The sequence below is a fragment of the Oratosquilla oratoria genome, chromosome 24 (genome assembly GCF_046742065.1).
Source record: "Oratosquilla oratoria isolate Oo_2021 chromosome 24, ASM4674206v1, whole genome shotgun sequence".
In the NCBI taxonomy this organism is placed as follows: Eukaryota; Metazoa; Arthropoda; class Malacostraca; order Stomatopoda; family Squillidae; genus Oratosquilla; species Oratosquilla oratoria.
Window position 1 is genome coordinate 32,177,831 of NC_134800.1, and position 16,702 is coordinate 32,194,532.

A 16,702-nucleotide genomic window follows, 5' to 3' on the forward strand; every position below is an offset into this window, starting at 1 on the left:
GAAAAAGGAATGCGAAAGTCAAAAACTCTCATTCAAAGAAATAGTACAGCAACAGGCAGAAGAGAATGGAAAGGAAACAGTGATCAAGGTGATTAAAGAAAAGGAAAATTGGGAGAGAGACACAGTGGACAAAAAGAAATGCATTGTGTTTTATGGTATAAATGAAAAACACAATGTACACAAATACCAAAGGGAAAAGGAAGAGAAAGAAATTGCGAAGGAGATTCTAAAAGCAGTTCAAGAAGAAGGACAGAATTTAGATACAGGAATTCATGACGTACACAGGATGGGTACATACTCAAAAGAAAAAACCACAGACCAATAAAAATCAAACTAAGAACACAAATGATAGCAGAAGAATATCAAAAGTGACAAAACTATCAAACAGTGAAAAATACAAAAATGTATGGATAAACCAGGAAATGAATGCAGAGGAATGAAAGAAAGATAGGTAACTGAGGAGTGAAGCCAAGGAAATATTGAGAAAAGATTGGAGATGGAAAAAAACGAGTTTTTTTTTTTTGGAGTGCTGGATCTGACACTGAGAAAATGGTACATACATACATACATATACCAAGGCTTTTTCCCCCTTACAAGGGGGGTAGCCAAAAAGAAAAAGGCATAAAATCATTCACACCCATTCCATCCCTGAATACACTCCACTCCCCTCCACCCTCCCTCCCATCTTAGCACCTCCTGAATGACGGGTCATCCCTGCACCTTGTCCACTGCCCTGGGTCAGAACCAGTGTCGCAAGACACAGCACATCCACAGCAAGGACGCTTCATTAAATCAGCGACCCCCCCCTCTCCGTCCCCCCATTGCATAAAATGAGAGGACGGGGAGAAATCCCTTCGGGCTGCGTCAAATTTTGCTCACACATACTACCTCATCCTCCATCCACCCACCCATTCCATCATCCATATACAACCATTCTCCATTCACCCGTCTTCTGTCCTCTCCCGTCCTTCCTCAACAGACATTCCCCTCTTCCCCAAAGCCCCCTTCACCACATCCATCCATCTCATCCTATGACATCCCCTCATGTTCACTCCCTTCACATCTGCCTTCCACACCTCTTTTACTAGTCTTTCTTCACTCATTCTTTCCATGTGTCCAAACCATCCTAATATTCTTTCATCAACCCTATCTCCCAGCTCCTTTTCCACCCCTGTCTCCTCCATACCTCCTCATTTCTCACTCTATCTATCCTAGTAACCCCCATCATACTTCTCAGACACTTCATCTCAAACACATTCAAACTCCTTCTGTCTTCTTCTCTTATGTTCCATGTTTCTGCTCCATACAGTGCTGTTGGCACAATCACTCCTTCATACAGTCTCCTCTTAGCATCCATTCCCAAATGTCTATTCCTCATTACACTCTTTAATCCACCAAGGCATTTACTCGCTTTTCTCAATCTACATTCTACCTCTACCTTTACTCCACCTTTTCCTGCCACATTTGCACCCAAGTATCTAAAACTATTCACTTCCTCCAGTTGCTCTCCCTTAATGCTCACTTCCAGATTACTGCCACTTTCACCCCTTGTACATCTCATCACCTTACTTTTACCCACATTTATCTTCAGCTTTCTTCTATCACACACTCTCCCAAACTCTGTCACCAACTTCCTCAATCCCTCCTCTGATCCTGCCACAAGCGCAGTGTCGTCCGCAAACAACAGCTGGCTCACCTCCCACTTTTCTCCATTTTCTTTAACCATCTCCAATCCCTGACCCACTACCCTTCCATTTACCTCTCGCACTACCCCATCCATGTATAAGTTGAACAGCCAGGGTGACATAACACATCCCTGACGAAGTCCCACCTTTACCTCAAACCACTCACTCTCTCCATTTCTAATCCTGACACAAGCTCTACTACCCCCATAAAAACTCTTGACAGCTCCTAGAAGCTTTCCTCCTATCCTGTATATCCGCAAAACCTCCCATAGTGCCTTTCTGTCTATCCTGTCATAAGCCTTTTCCAGATCCATAAAAGCCAAAAAAACATCCTTCCCCTTTCCTATAGCTTTCTCACATATCTGTCTTACCACAAAAATCTGATCTACACAACCTCTACCTGTCCTAAATCCACACTGTTTCTCACCAATTACTCCCTCTGTTCCTCTCCTAATCCTCTCAACCAAGATTCTACCATAAGCCTTCCCAACTACACTTAACAAGCTTATCCCTCTGAAACTACTACATTCACACTTGTCCCCCTTTCCCTTGTAAACTGGAACTATACAAGCACTCCTCCAGTCCTCTGGCACTCTACCCTCTCTCCAGCAAACATTAAATAACCTCACCAACCAGTCCACCATCACTGTACCACCTTTTTATTTTAGACATTCTGCATGGCATCCATCCAGACCAGGTGCCTTACCTGCTTTCATCATCTTAACAACTGCCTTCACTTCATCCTTCCTTATTTCTCCTCCATTTTCCTCACTCATCACTCTCATTTTCATAGCATTTCCCACTGCAACTATCTTTCCCTCCCTATCCTCCTTCACATTTAGCAACTCCCTAAAATATTCTGCCCATCTTCCCCTTACTGCCTTCTCTTCCATTATCATCTTTCCATCTGCACCTTTTACCTTTTCTTCTCTACTTGATTCGCCTCCTCTTCCTCTCTTAATTTCTTTCCAAAACATCTTATTACTTTCAAAATTTTCTGTCATACTCTTACCCCATTTCACATCTGCTCTCCTCTTTGCCTCCTTTACCTTTTTCTTTACTTTTCTTTTCTTTGTACAGGGTCTAACAGATAAATCCGTACAAACTTTGAAGAGGTTTTAAGCACTTAAAAAGTAACATATGGCAATTCTGATTGTTTCCAGATACTTCCATTTGTCTAATAATTTAGCCAGTTGTATACTAGCACCGGTGCAATAAACATTAAGCAATGGAACAAGCCAAACGTTCAGCCATATGCTAACTTCGTCGCGCGGGTCACACTCCTAGCGCCATAATAAGGATGCTAACATACTCCAGACAAACTGTTTACGATGTTTGTAAACGTTTTGATGAGACCGGCGAAGACCAACGAGCTGCTCACAAGCCCAGAAGGGGCAGAATTCTAACACCTCGCTTTTTAGCTGGTCTCAAGAGAAGTGTCAATGGAAATCCAGCCTTACCATTATCGACATTGGCAAAGAAGAGAGGTGTCAGTACAATGACAATTCACAGAGCATTAAAGAAATTGGGATTAACCTCATTCTCACAAGGAAAAAGACATCTTTTGACACGAAAAATTAAAGAAATCCGCTTGACCAGGTGCCAAAAGCTGTTGAACTGGATGAAGTCGAATGGCTCAGTCATCAAGTTTTTTTTCTGACGAGAAGATTTTCACAGTTGATGCGACTTTCAATAAGCGGAATGATCGCTGGATAGCCTCCTCATCCTCAGAGGTTCAACACAAGACAACGACGAAGAAACCAGCAAGTGTCATGGTGCTCTGTGTGGTGTCAACTGAGGGGGACGTCTTCACTCACTTCTTCAACAACAAGGAGAAAGTCAATGCCGTTGTCTATTGCAAAGTTCTAGAAGAGAAAATAATACCCTGGATGAAAGATAAGGCTAGTGGCAACCAGTTTGTCTTCCAACAAGACTCGTCTCCAACCCACACAGCGAAGAGGACCACCAACCTTCTCGAAGGGTCAAATGTGCAGTTCTGGAACAAAGAGTTGTGGCCCTCAAATTCGCCAGACCTAAACCCTTTAGATTATTATTTTTGGGCGCGAATTGATGCCAAGGCATGTGACAAGCCACACAGAAGTATAACAACCCTGAAGACAGACATCAAGAAGGCTGTGGGTTCATTATCAAAGTCTGAGATCATCAACGCTGTATCCAAGTTCGTAAACGCGTTGAAAGCGTCATAACAGCTGAAGGTGGTTACATTGAATGAAATCATTGTTCTTATTGCCTTTTCTAAATATACTGAAAATTTCATAACTCTCTGTTTATTATAACCCGAGATATTAATCTTAAAACATGTGATAAGAAGTTGTACGGATTTATCTGTTAGACCCTGTATGTCTCATATGACTCCCTCGTCCTATTTTGTAACCAATCTGTGAAAGATCTCTTCTTCTCTTCTACAACCTTCTTTATTTCCTCATCCTACCATTCACTACCCTTCCTTCTATTTCCTCCTGTCCTTCTTGTTTCACACACCATCTTTGCACACTTTGTGACTCCCCCTTGAAGCATCCCCATTCCTCCTCCACTCCTAGCTCTACTCTATCCTTCGTTCCCTCCCATTCCTTCAGCTTCTTCTTGTACTCCTTCTCCTTTTCATTTAAAGAGTTCACTCTTAGCACCTCCCTACCTTTTGTCCCTTTCCTCTTTCTCCATCTATCCTCCACTCTCAACTTACCTTCCACCAAAAAATTATCTGATATTCCCCCACCCTCTCCCCTTAGCACATGTACATCCTTAACTCTTCCTATCATAATCCTATTTACCACTACATAATCCATTAACCCCTTCCATACGGTGCCGCATACGTAGGCGTCATGAGGAGCAAGTGGATACGCGAGGCTGCCATATCGGCGTCTTGATTATATCTATTGTAGTTGCCCCTCCGTAATGACATACTCTCTAAACTGTCTGTAATCACATTTTCTATGGTTATCAAAATTCACGGGTTAAAGAGAAAACGATCGATATAAGCGGTGACTATATTTTATGATGCGAGTATTATTTCGACACGTCGTACGGCTGGCATCGGCTGCTGCCCGCGAGATTTAAGGCCCGTACTGAAGAGGTTAATGCTCTATCTACCACCCTTCCATCCACCACCCTCTCCCATGTGTACTTATGCTTGACTTTCTTCCAAAACACTGTATTTGCTATCATCAACTCTCTAGACACATTTCCACCATCAACTCTCCACTATGATTCTTTCCTGGAACTCCACATTTCCCAACCACTCCATCAGTTGGATCATTTCCTACCCTAGCATTAAGGTCTCCCAGTACTATTACATTGACATTTCTCCCTAAATTCTTTATGCACTCATTTAAATCTATCCAAAAAGCCTCCCTTTCTTCTACACTCTTCTTACTGCCAGGCCCATATGCACTTACAAAACCCACATCTCCTTTCCCAGTTTCACCTTCATCCACATTATCCTTAAGGAAACCTCTTTCCACTCCACTACATGTTTACCTATCTCTTCACTTACTACCATAGCCACCCCTTCCCTCCCTCGACCTCTCTTCACTCCTGATAACCTCCCACTTACACTCCCAAACTTACACTCGCCCTTCCCTTTCAACTTAGTTTCACTCAAAGCCAACACATCCATCTTTCTTCTCACAATCATACTACCTATCTCTTCCCTTTTACTCTCATCTGTACCACATCCACACACATTAAAAGACCCAAACCTTAGGGTGCTGGTCCGAAAACTCTTAGACCCTCTTATGCCTTTACTTTTTTTTAAGAATGTCCCCTGTGGGGCTACAAGAAGGATGCCTAGTCCCAATCCCCGTCCCTTTCTTCTCACCTCTTACAATCCAAGTGGAAATACTTGGTGACAGTATTCTTTTCCCCCACCACAGGACAGACAAACAGAGGGAGGAGTCATGATATTGACGAGGAAGGACCTAAATGTAATAAAGGCAACAGAAGGAAAATATAATGTGGAATCACAGTTAAAGTCGAAAACAGCAGTATGAAAAGTAGAAGGTTTATAGTTGTATATGTGCCACTAAAGACTAAGACTTGGACTGACAACAAACACTCAGAATTAGAAGACACAAGGAATTAATTAACTGAGACACTGAAATATGGAGAAAATATAGTAATTATGGGTGAGTTCAACATAAAGGAAATACATTGGGAAGAATTGAGTATGGGAGGTGGAGACAAACTCTGGGGCAATGTCCTACTGGATATGACCATAGATTACACATTGACGCAATGGGTCAAAGAAAATACTAGATTTAGACAAAACAAAGAACCAGACTAGATTTGATATTCATCTCTGAACCAGAAATAGTGAAAGAAATAAACTATAAAACACCAATTGGAAAGAGTGACCACATACTAATAGAGATTGAACTTAAGGAACAAAATGTGGTAAGAAGGAATGAGAAACATGAAGAAGGAAGACTGATGTACAACAAAACTGATTTTGTAAAACTTAGAAAAAAAAATTCAAAATGCCTGTTGGGAATTTTTTTTAAATTAATCAAAGACAGAAGAGAAATGGAACATTTTCAAAGAAATATATAAAGAGGGAACTGACAAATATGTGCCTAAGCAGAAACAGAAAAGGGAGTACATAAAGTGCTGGTATAATAAAAAGAGTAGCAATGCTAAAAATAAAAGAGACAAACTTTGGAAAAGATGGAAAAGAGACAAAAAAAGAGATTAAATGGCAAATATACATCAAATTGAGAAATCAATGCGTAGACATACGAAGAGAGGAAAAAAGTAACTATGAAAAAGATATACTAACAACATGCAAAGATCAACCTAAACTATATTACACATATGTAAATGACAAACTAAAAGAAACATGAAATAGTGAAACTGCATGAAGGAAATCAAGAATACACAGAAGATGTAGAAATGGCTGAAGTAATGGCCAGACACCTTAAGTCTGTTTTTACACTTGAAAGCTCACAATTGTGGGATGATAGGCACCAGGAAGGAACCCTAAAATGAAAGAAAATGATGACACAGAAATACATACATACTTATACCAAAGGCTTTTTCCCCCCTTACACATACATACCGTATTTTCCAGCTTAAAATGCGCATCGGGTTATAATGTGCACCCATGCACTTCGTTATCTCAGTACACAGATAGCGTGCACCAACGTATAACGCGCATGCCCGATCGCATTTGTCTATAACGCAGTTTTACCTCGGTATATATATCATGTGAACGAGGTTACATGGAGAAGTATTTTTCATTGGCTAGAGCCACCGCAGGGAAATCTGTTGATTTGTCACTAAATTAAGTGTCAGTTTAGGCATCAATCAGGACACAACTAAGAAAAAGTCGGAACTACATGTACCGGTATATGACTCATGTTGTGCGTTGGTCCCTTATTACTTTGTAGCTTAAATAGTTTGTAGGAAATATGATCTAAAAAAAGTTTACTGAAAGTAAAATATACAGAAAAATTTCGGGATTTTTACAGAAAATGTTCATTTTATATCTAGAGGAAATAATTCGTCTTTACCATTTTTTATCTAATACTGAAACAAACTACAGACTGTTTCGTTTTAGCTTTGAACCTGCAATGACAGAGGTGAAATAGGACAGTCTCTCATCGAGGTGACGTTTAGTTAATATAACTCCCGAAAGAGGGTGTTGTAGTCAGGTGTTTGACACGAGTTTATGAACGGCCGCAATGGAATTTGTACCATACCTAAAGTGAAGCAACAAAGCCAACATAAAAATTCAAACTAGGATGCTGTGAACATGGGCAAATATCATGAATATTGATCACGTTTCATGGTGTTTAGGCCTATCTAAACATAAAAATAAGATTCGATAGATACCTACCTATACCAAATATTTATATACGGTAGCCCATGCTGGCGTATTCTTTCATGTCACCATGGCCATTCTTCTTGTTTTCACGGAACGTCACGGAGAAGTGTGCCATCCCGATTTTGTGACGGCCAACATCGTCACGTTGTGAAAAAAATTACACACACAGCCGTAGAATTTTTATCGTAAGCCATAGATAATGCGCACCCCCCATTTTTAGGCCCTTCCAACGGAAAAAAGTTGCGCACTATACGCCGGAAAATACGGTACATACATTACATATACCAAGGCTTTTTCCCCCTTACAAGGGAGGTAGCCACATAAGAAAAGGCATAAAATCATTCCCACCCATTCCATCCCTAAATACACTCCACACCCCCTCCACCCTCCCTCTTATCTTAGCACCTCCTGGATGACGGGTCATCCCTGCACTTTGTCCACTGCCCTGGGTCAGAAGCAGTGTCGCAAGACACAGCACATCCACAGCAAGGCCGCTTCATTAAATCGGCGACCCCCCCCTCTCCATCCCCCCATGCATAAAAGGAGAAGACGGGGAGAAATCCCTTTGGGCTGCGTCAAATTTTGCTCACAAATACTACCTCATCCCATTCCACCTCATGCATCACAACATCATCCATACACAACCATTCTCCATTCACCCCTGTCTTCTGTCCTCTCCCTTCCTTCCTCAACAGACATTCCCCTCTTCCCCAAAGCCCCCTTCACCCCATCCATCCACCTCATCCTATGACGTCCCCTCATGTTCACTCCCTCCACATCTGCATTCCATACCTCTTTTACTAGTCTTTCTTCACTCATTCTTTCCATGTGTCCAAACCATCCTAATATTCTTTCATCAACCCTATCTCCCAACTCCCTTTCCACCCCTGTTCTCCTCACCTCCTCATTTCTCACTCTATCTAGCCTAGTAACCCCCATCATACTTCTCAGACACCTCATCTCAAACACATTCAAACTCCTTCTCTCTTCCTCTCTTATGTTCCATGTTTCTACCCCACACAGTGCTGTTGGCACAATCACTCCTTCATATCGTCTCCTCTTAGCATCTATTCCCAAATGTCTATTCCTCATTACACTCTTCAATCCCCCTTACACGGGGGCAAAAAAGAAAAAGGCATAGAAATCACTCCCACCCATTTCATTTCCCATATATTCCACTCCCCTCCACCCTCCTCCTATCTTGGCACCTCCTGGATGATGGGTCATCCCTGCATCCTGTCCACTGCCCTGGGTTAGAAGCAGTGTCACAAGACACAGCACAGCCACAGCAAGGCTGCTTCATAAATTCGGTGACCCACCCTCTCCGTCCCCTCATGCACAAAAGGAGATGGGGAGAAATCCCTTCGGGCTGCGTCAAGTTTTTTTCTCATAAATACTTCCTCACCCCCCATCCCCCACCCACTCCCCCTCATGTATCACAGCCTCATCTATACACAACCATTCTCCATTCACCCCTATCTTCTGTCCTCTCCCGTCCTTCCTCAACAGACATTCCTCTCTTTTGTAAACCCCCTTTCACCCCATCCATCCATCTCATCCTAGGATGCCCCCTCATATTCACTCCTTCCACCTCCGCCTTCCACACTTCTTTTACAAATCTTTCTTCACTCATTCTTTCCATGTCCAAACCATCCTAATACTCTTTTATCAACCCTGTCTCCCAGCTCCCTTTCCACACATGTTCTTCTCCTCACCTCCTCATTTCTCACTCTATCTAGCCTAGTAAAACCTATCATACTTCTCAGACATTTCATCTCAAACACATTCAAACTCCTCTCTTTCTCTCTCATGTTCCATGTTTTTGCCCTGTACATTGCTGTTGGCACAATCACTCTTTCATATAACCTCTTAGCATCCATTTTGCGATGTCTATTTCTCATTACTTTTTTTAATCCACCAAGGCATTTACTCCCTTCTCTCAATCTACATTCTACTTCCACCCCCACTCCTCCCTTTCCTGTTACATTCGCACCCAAGTATCTAAAACTATCCACTTCATCCTGTTTCTCACCCTTAATGCTCACTTCCAGCCTACTGCCACTCTCTCCCCTTGTATATCTCATCACCTTACTTTTACCCACATTTATCTTCAGCTTCCTTCTTTCACACACCTTCTCAAACTCTGTCACTAACTTCCTCAATCCCTCCTCAGTTTCGGCTGTGGCATTCCTTGAGAAGACAGGACTGCTCAGACAGTCTAAGGAACGACAACAACAACAACTCCCTTTCCATCCCCATTCCCCTCCTCACCTCTCACTCTATCCAGCCTTGTAATCCATATCATAGTTCTCAGACACCTCATCTTAAACACATTCAAACTCCTTCTCTCTTATGTTCCATGTTTCTGCCTCATACAGTGCTGTCAGCACAATCACTCCTTCACACAATCTCCTCTTAGCATCCATTCCCAAATGTCTATTTCTCATTACACTTTTTAATCCACTAAGGCATTTACTTGCTTTTCTCAATCTACATTTAACTCCACCTCCACTCCTCCTTTCCTGCCACATTCGCACCCAAGCATATAAAATTATCCAATTCCCCCAGTCTCTTTCCCTTAACCACTTCCATACGGTGATGCCTACGTAGGCGTCATGAGGAGCAAGTGGGTATGCGATGATGCCGACGTCGGCGTCTTGATTATATTTATTGTAGTCGTACCTACATAACCTCCATTTTCTCTAAACTGGCTTCATCATATTTTCTATGGTTATCAAAATTCACGGGTGAAAGAGAGTGAACAATTCAGCACTGACTTTATTTCTTATGTGATTATTATGATGCAACATCGCATATCGGGCAGATAATGCTGCCAGACGAGCGATGTGCCCCAGAGTGAAGGGGTTAATACTCACTTCCAGCCTGCTGCCACTCTCTCCCCTTGTACATCTCATCACCTTACTTTTACCCACATTTATCTTCAGCTTCCTTCATTCACACACTCTCCCAAACTCTGTCACTAACTTCCTCAATCCCTCTGATCCTGCTACAAGCACAGTGTTGTCCGCAAACAACAGCTGGCTTATCTCCCACTTTTCTCCATTTTCTTTAACCATCTCCAATCCCTGACCTACCACCCTTGCATACCTCTTGTACCACCCCATCCATGTATAAATTGAACAGCCAGGGTGACATAACACATCCCTAACGAAGTCCCACCTTTACCTCAAACCACTCACTCTCTCCATTTCTAATCCTGACACACGCTCTACTACTCTTGTAAAAGCTCTTGACAGCTCCTAAAAGCTTTCCTCCTAACCCGTATATCTGTAATACCTCCCACAGTACCTTCCTGTCTACCATGTCATAAGACTTTTCCAAATCCATAAAAGCCCAAAAAAATCCTTCCCCTTTCCTATAGTTTTCTTACATATCTGTCTTACCACAAAATCCTGATCTACACAACCTCTACCTGTCCTAAACCCACACTTTTCCTCACCAATTACCCCATCTGTTCCTCTCCTAATCCTCTCAATCAAGACACTCCCATAAGCCTTCCCAACTACTTAACAAGCTAATCCCTCTGAAACTACTACACTCAAACTTGTCCCCTTTTCCCTTGTAAAGCGGAACTATACAGGCACTCCTCCAGTCCTCTGGCACTCTACCCTCTCTTAAACAAACATTAAATAGCCTCACCAGCCAGTCCACCATAACTGTACCTTCTTTTTTCAGACATTCTGCATCACATCCATCCAAACCAGGTGCCTTACCTGCTCTCATCATCTTAACAACTGCCTTCACTTCATCCTTCCTTATTTCTCCTCCATTTTCCTCACTCATCACTCTCATTTTCTTAGCACTTCCCACTACAACTACTTTCCCTCCCTATCCTCCTTCACATTTAGCAACTCCCTAAAACACTCAGCCCATCTTCCTCTTACTGCCTTTTCTTCCATTATCATCTCTCTATCTGCACCCTTTACCTTTTCTCCTCTACTTGATTCGCCTCCTCTTCCTCTCTTAATTTCTTTCCAAAAAATCTTTTTATTACCTTCAAAATTTTCTGTGATACTCTTATCCCATTTTACATCTGCTCCCTCTTTGCCTCCTTTATCTTATGCTTTACTTCTCTTCTCTTCTCTTTTCTTTGTACCTCTCCTATGATTCCCTCGTCCTATTTTGTAACCAATCTGTGAAAGCTCGCTTCTTCTTTTCTACAACCTTCTTTGCTTCCTCATCCCACCATTCACTACCCTTCCTTCTATTTCCTCCTTTCCTCCTTGTTCCACACACCATCTTTGCACACTTTGTGACTCCCTCCTTGAACCATCCCCATTCCTCCTCCACTCCTAGTTCTATTCTATCCTTTACTCCCTCCCACTCCTCTCTCAGCTTCTTGTTGTACTCCTCCTTTTCTTTCATATTCAAGCAGTTCAATCTAAGTACCTCCCTACCCCTTTTGTCCTTTTCCTCTTTCTCCATTTATCTCCACTCTCAACTTACCTTCCACCAGAAAATAATCTGATATTCCCCCCACTCTCTCCCTTCAGAACATGTACATCCTTAACTCTTCCTATTATACTCCTATCTACGACTACACAGTCCATTAATGCTCTATCTACCACCCTTCCATCTTCCATCCTCTCCCATGTGTACTTATGTCTTGACTTTCTTTCTAAACACTGAAGCTGTAGATACATAATTATAATTCTTATGAGTTGTTTGTACATAGTACTTATTGTTTCTTTCTACTGCTCAATCCTGTACCAACTACTCTCCTCAGTATCTTGAGTTTCTTGTTTGTATTCAGTCAGATCCCTCATATGTGGACTGAAAGTCATGTGTGTTTCAAAAGTGAGGAGAATTGACAGTGAAAGTTGTTGTTGTTGTCGTTCCCTAGACTGTCTGTCCGAGCAGTCCCGTCTCCCCAAGGAAGGCCACAGCCGAAACTGGGTTTTCCCACAAATCCTTTATAGAGTGTATGTTGTGTTGTTTGCGTGCATGATTGTGTATAATGCAGTCTTCCATTATGTGTAGTATAGTATGGGGTGAAGTGTTACATCCTGGGCAGCTGTTCACAATGCGGTCATCCAGCCTCTTCTGGTAGCTTAGATGTGCTGGGTGGTGGCCGCACCGCAGTCTGGCCAAGTGGACTCTGTCCTTTTGTGGGAGAGAGGATTCAGAAGGGTGGATATCAGGGGGTCTGACATGCAGCAGTGTGTTGTCTTTCAGTGTGTTAATGGAGCGGTGAGTGATATGATTATGAATATGTTTCCGGAGGCTGGTATTTGGTGGTTGTGGAGGAAGAGAAGAGAGTATTTGTGCGTAATAAAGGTCTTTGGGTGTAGTTTTAATGTTTCTTGGTGTGTGTGGGTGTTCTGCTATGTAGTGTAGCAGGTGTGATGTGTTTGTGGTGGCTGCAGCAAGTGTTTGTGTGCCTCTCATGTCGAAGTGGTCCTTGTCTTTGAGGACTTTTGTTTCATGGTGTAAATGGTCTGTAGGTGTTGTATTTGTGCAGCCTGTAATTGTTTTTAGGGCTTTGTTTTGTATGATTTGAAGGGTGTTGTGGTGTGTCTCACTGAGATTAGGAGCCCATGCAGGACTCGCATAATTCAACATTGAGCGTATGCATTGTTTGTATATTGTTATATTAGTTTCTTTGTTTTGTCCAAATGTCGTTCTAGTGATTGACTTAAGTGCGTTAAGTCTAGGTGTGCATTTGTTTTTTATGTTTGTGATGTGTTGTTTGAAAAACATGGATGTATCATATGTTACACCAAGAATTTTCGGTGTGTTTGTGTGTGGTATTAGTGTTGTTAATGTAGAGATGAGGTATGTATTTGTGTTCTATTGTCCAGTTGGTGAGAAGTGTTTCTGTAGATTTAGTTGGAGCTATTTTGAGTCTGTTTGTGATGAACCATGTGTTGAGTGTATCAAGGTATGGCTGGATTATTTCTGCAGCTTTGTCTGTGTTACGATGTGTGCATGTGATATGTCGTCTGTGTACGAAGAGATTTGTATTTCTGAGTTGTCTGGTGTGGGTAAGTCATGCATGTATAGATTAAATAGTGTGGGGGATAGAACTGAGCCCTGTGGTACTCCATTCTTAATGTTTCTGATGTGCGATGATTGGCCATTATATGACACGTAAGCATTCCTACCTGCCAGATAATTGGCCAGCCATCTTTTGGTGTTATTGTGCATGTCTGTGTTATATATTTTATTCATTAGGTTGTGGCGGGGGATAGCATCAAAAGCTTTACTAATGTCTAATGTTATGAGAAGTGTTCTGTGGTGGGGCCTATCTGAATTGATGCCATCTAAAATTCTTTGTGTGAGGTTTATCAGAAGAGTGTTTGTGGAGTGTAGTGGCCTAAAACCATGTTGTGAGTCAGCAAGGGGAATATGTGGTGTGACAAGTTTAAGTATCAGGCGTTCAATGACTTTAGAGGGGGTGCAGAGAAGTGTGATTGGGCGGTGCGATGTTGGGATTGTTGGGTCTTTGTTCGGTTTTGGAATGGTGATTATTTTACCATGCTTCCAGATGTCAGGTATAGTGTTGTGTGAATAGCTGTAGTTTGCAATGTTTGTGAGTGCGTGTATACCTTGTGGTCCAATGTGTTTTAGGTGGATGTTGCTTATGTTATCAGGGCCACAGGCAGATGAGTGCTTGAGATTATGTATTATGAGTTTTGTCTGACTGTCTATGAAGGGTGTATAGTCTGAGTATGTGGGAAAGTCTTTCTTATGTCGAATGGTGCGTCGGTCATCAGGGTGAGAAGTGAGATGGCGTGTCTGTGCAAAATGACGTATGAGTGTGTTTGCTTGTTGTCTGTTTGAGGGTAGATTATCTGTTGTTGTGATTATTGCTGCGTGAGAGCGTGTAGTGTTACTGTTGGATAGTGTAATGCTGTTGAGTGTTTTGTATAATTTGCTGGTGTTTGTTTTGTGATCAAGTGCATTGATAAGTTTTGCCAATTTTGTGTTTTTTGTTTGTGTATTTTATTAGCAATCACAGTGTTTAGTGTTTGTATTTGGTCTGCTATGTTTTGAGGGATAGGTGTGGGGGTATCGTGTTTAAGTGTGTCACGTTGTCTGATGAGGTCTTGGATTTCTGGTGTGAAGTTGGGGTTGTGTGATTTTCTGTTGCCTCTAGGGATGTATCTCTTGTCTGCGTTTTGTATGATTGTATTAAAAGTGTGCACAGCATTATTTATGTTTGTGATTGGTGTACTGTTAAGTGTTTCAAAATGTTGTTCTGTCTCTTTAGTAAAAGCTTCCCAGTTAGCTCTCTTGTAATTGGTGTATGTGTGTCTGTGGCCAACTGGGGTGCATCTTGTTTTGGTGGTGATGATGATTGGAAGGTGGTCAGAACCAAGGGTTCCGACCACTCTCCATGATGTTGTTGGGGTTAGCCAGGGGGAGCAGAAGGTGATATCAGGAGAGGAGAGAGTGTAGAGGGCTTGGTGTGGGATATGTGTATGATTATGTGTGTTGTTCATGATAGTCAATGTGTCAAACTGAGTCTGTATATCAAGCCCTCTGTCTGTGTCAGGGTTGTCGACATACCAGGCAGACGACTTGGCGTTGAAGTCACCACCCATGATCAGGTTGGGGATTGAGGCTAGTTGGCTAAGTTGAGGCCTGAAGGTGTTTGGAACTGTGGGGGATGATTGTGGGGGAATGTACATGTTAACTATTGTCATAGTTGATTTGTTGCCTGTGCGGATTTGAATGGATTGGATTTCTGTTGTGTTATCTGTGGTAGGGAGGAGAATTTTGGTTGTGGCACTTGTGTCCACAAAACAGATGGAGTGATGGATCAGGGTGATGAGTCCACCGCCATTGCCGTCAGTCCGGTCTTGTCTGATGGTGGTGTAATTATGAAATGATGGTGTTTTGTGTGAGTGTCTTAGTTTTGTTTCTTGTATAATCGCAATGTGTATGTTGTGTTGTTTAAGAAAGTGTTCAAGTTCATGTTTTTTCGTGTTAATACCGTCAATGTTGTGTTGTAATATGTTGATGTTGTGTGTTTTGTATGTGTTGTATGTTGCCGTTTGGGGTTGAGGTTGGGGTGGTAATGGGGAAGGTGTAGGATCTGGGTTAGAGGGGGGGGAAAGGAGAGATCGGGGACAAAGGAAGGGGAGTACTGATCGGGGGTAAGGGCAAAGGGAAATTGGGAGTGGGTAAGGGTGCTGGCTGTGGTTGGGGAGGTGGGAGTGGGGTTACTGGAGGGCAGGTAGAACATGTCCAAGTGTTTGTGTATTGGTTTGTGTCAGCAAGTGTTGTACAAGTGAGGTGGGCCCAGTTTTTGCACATATTGCACTGAACTGAGCCCTTTGTCTGCCTGCTCAAAGTAATGGGTTTAGAGCATGTTGGGCATGTGTATTTTGTGGTGGGCCCAAGATTGCTCTCTACATCTCCGGCTAAAAGTAGAAGAGGGGTGATCGCCGGAAAATCACCCCTCGGTGCAGAAAAAACGTAACATTGCATGTTGGGAAAAAGGATTGTGGTACTCCCCAAGGCAGGCGTAGCTCCTCTTGGGGATCGGTGCCACCTGCGTAAAGCTGATGGCCAGGGGTGGTTGCTGCTGTTTGGCCCCCAACTCTTGGGGTTGGGGGGTGGTCCCACGACGTAGACGCTGCAGCTCCAGGACCTCAGTGAAAGTAGAAGATAGTGGGGAATGGGAAGGCAAGAAATACTATTATTTGGAAAGGTAGGTCCCTTCCAAAACAAAATTATGTATCTGTTTTTTCCATGGTTCCTTTTCTCAGTACCACTCAACTCTGCTTGAGACTCGTTGGGCCTGTGTTTCACTAAAAATCTATCTAATGAGATTTGTTTTTGTCTATGTTTCAAAACATTTCTTAAATGAGACATTGAAATACTGAAGATTAAATTTGACATTGAAATGGCATTGAAAATGTTCATGCTGCAGCTTGTTACTGCTTTATCAGGGTCACAACAGTGTAGGAAACTTTGTGGTTACACTGTAACTGACACTCTCCCATTGATACTCCCAGCTTGTCATCTCTCACTGATGCTCACATTTGTCAATATAGACATTATTCATCACCAGAGGAATAATTTGTTTAAAAAATTTGTTCATGAACCAACTTACTTGTGATGAGAGGTGTTCATAACCTGAGGATCTATTGTATAGTTTTCCATACGTATGGAGCAACTCATGGAATAGCTTATATGAGGTCAG

General features: G+C 42.4%; 1 protein-coding gene across 2 annotated transcripts in view; it reads right to left on the bottom strand.

Annotated features, from left to right (window-relative positions):
• The window catches only part of LOC143038543 (WD repeat-containing protein 26-like), a 247,253-nt gene that overhangs the window by 171,053 nt on the left and 59,498 nt on the right, over nt 1-16,702 (bottom strand). The window lies entirely within an intron of this gene.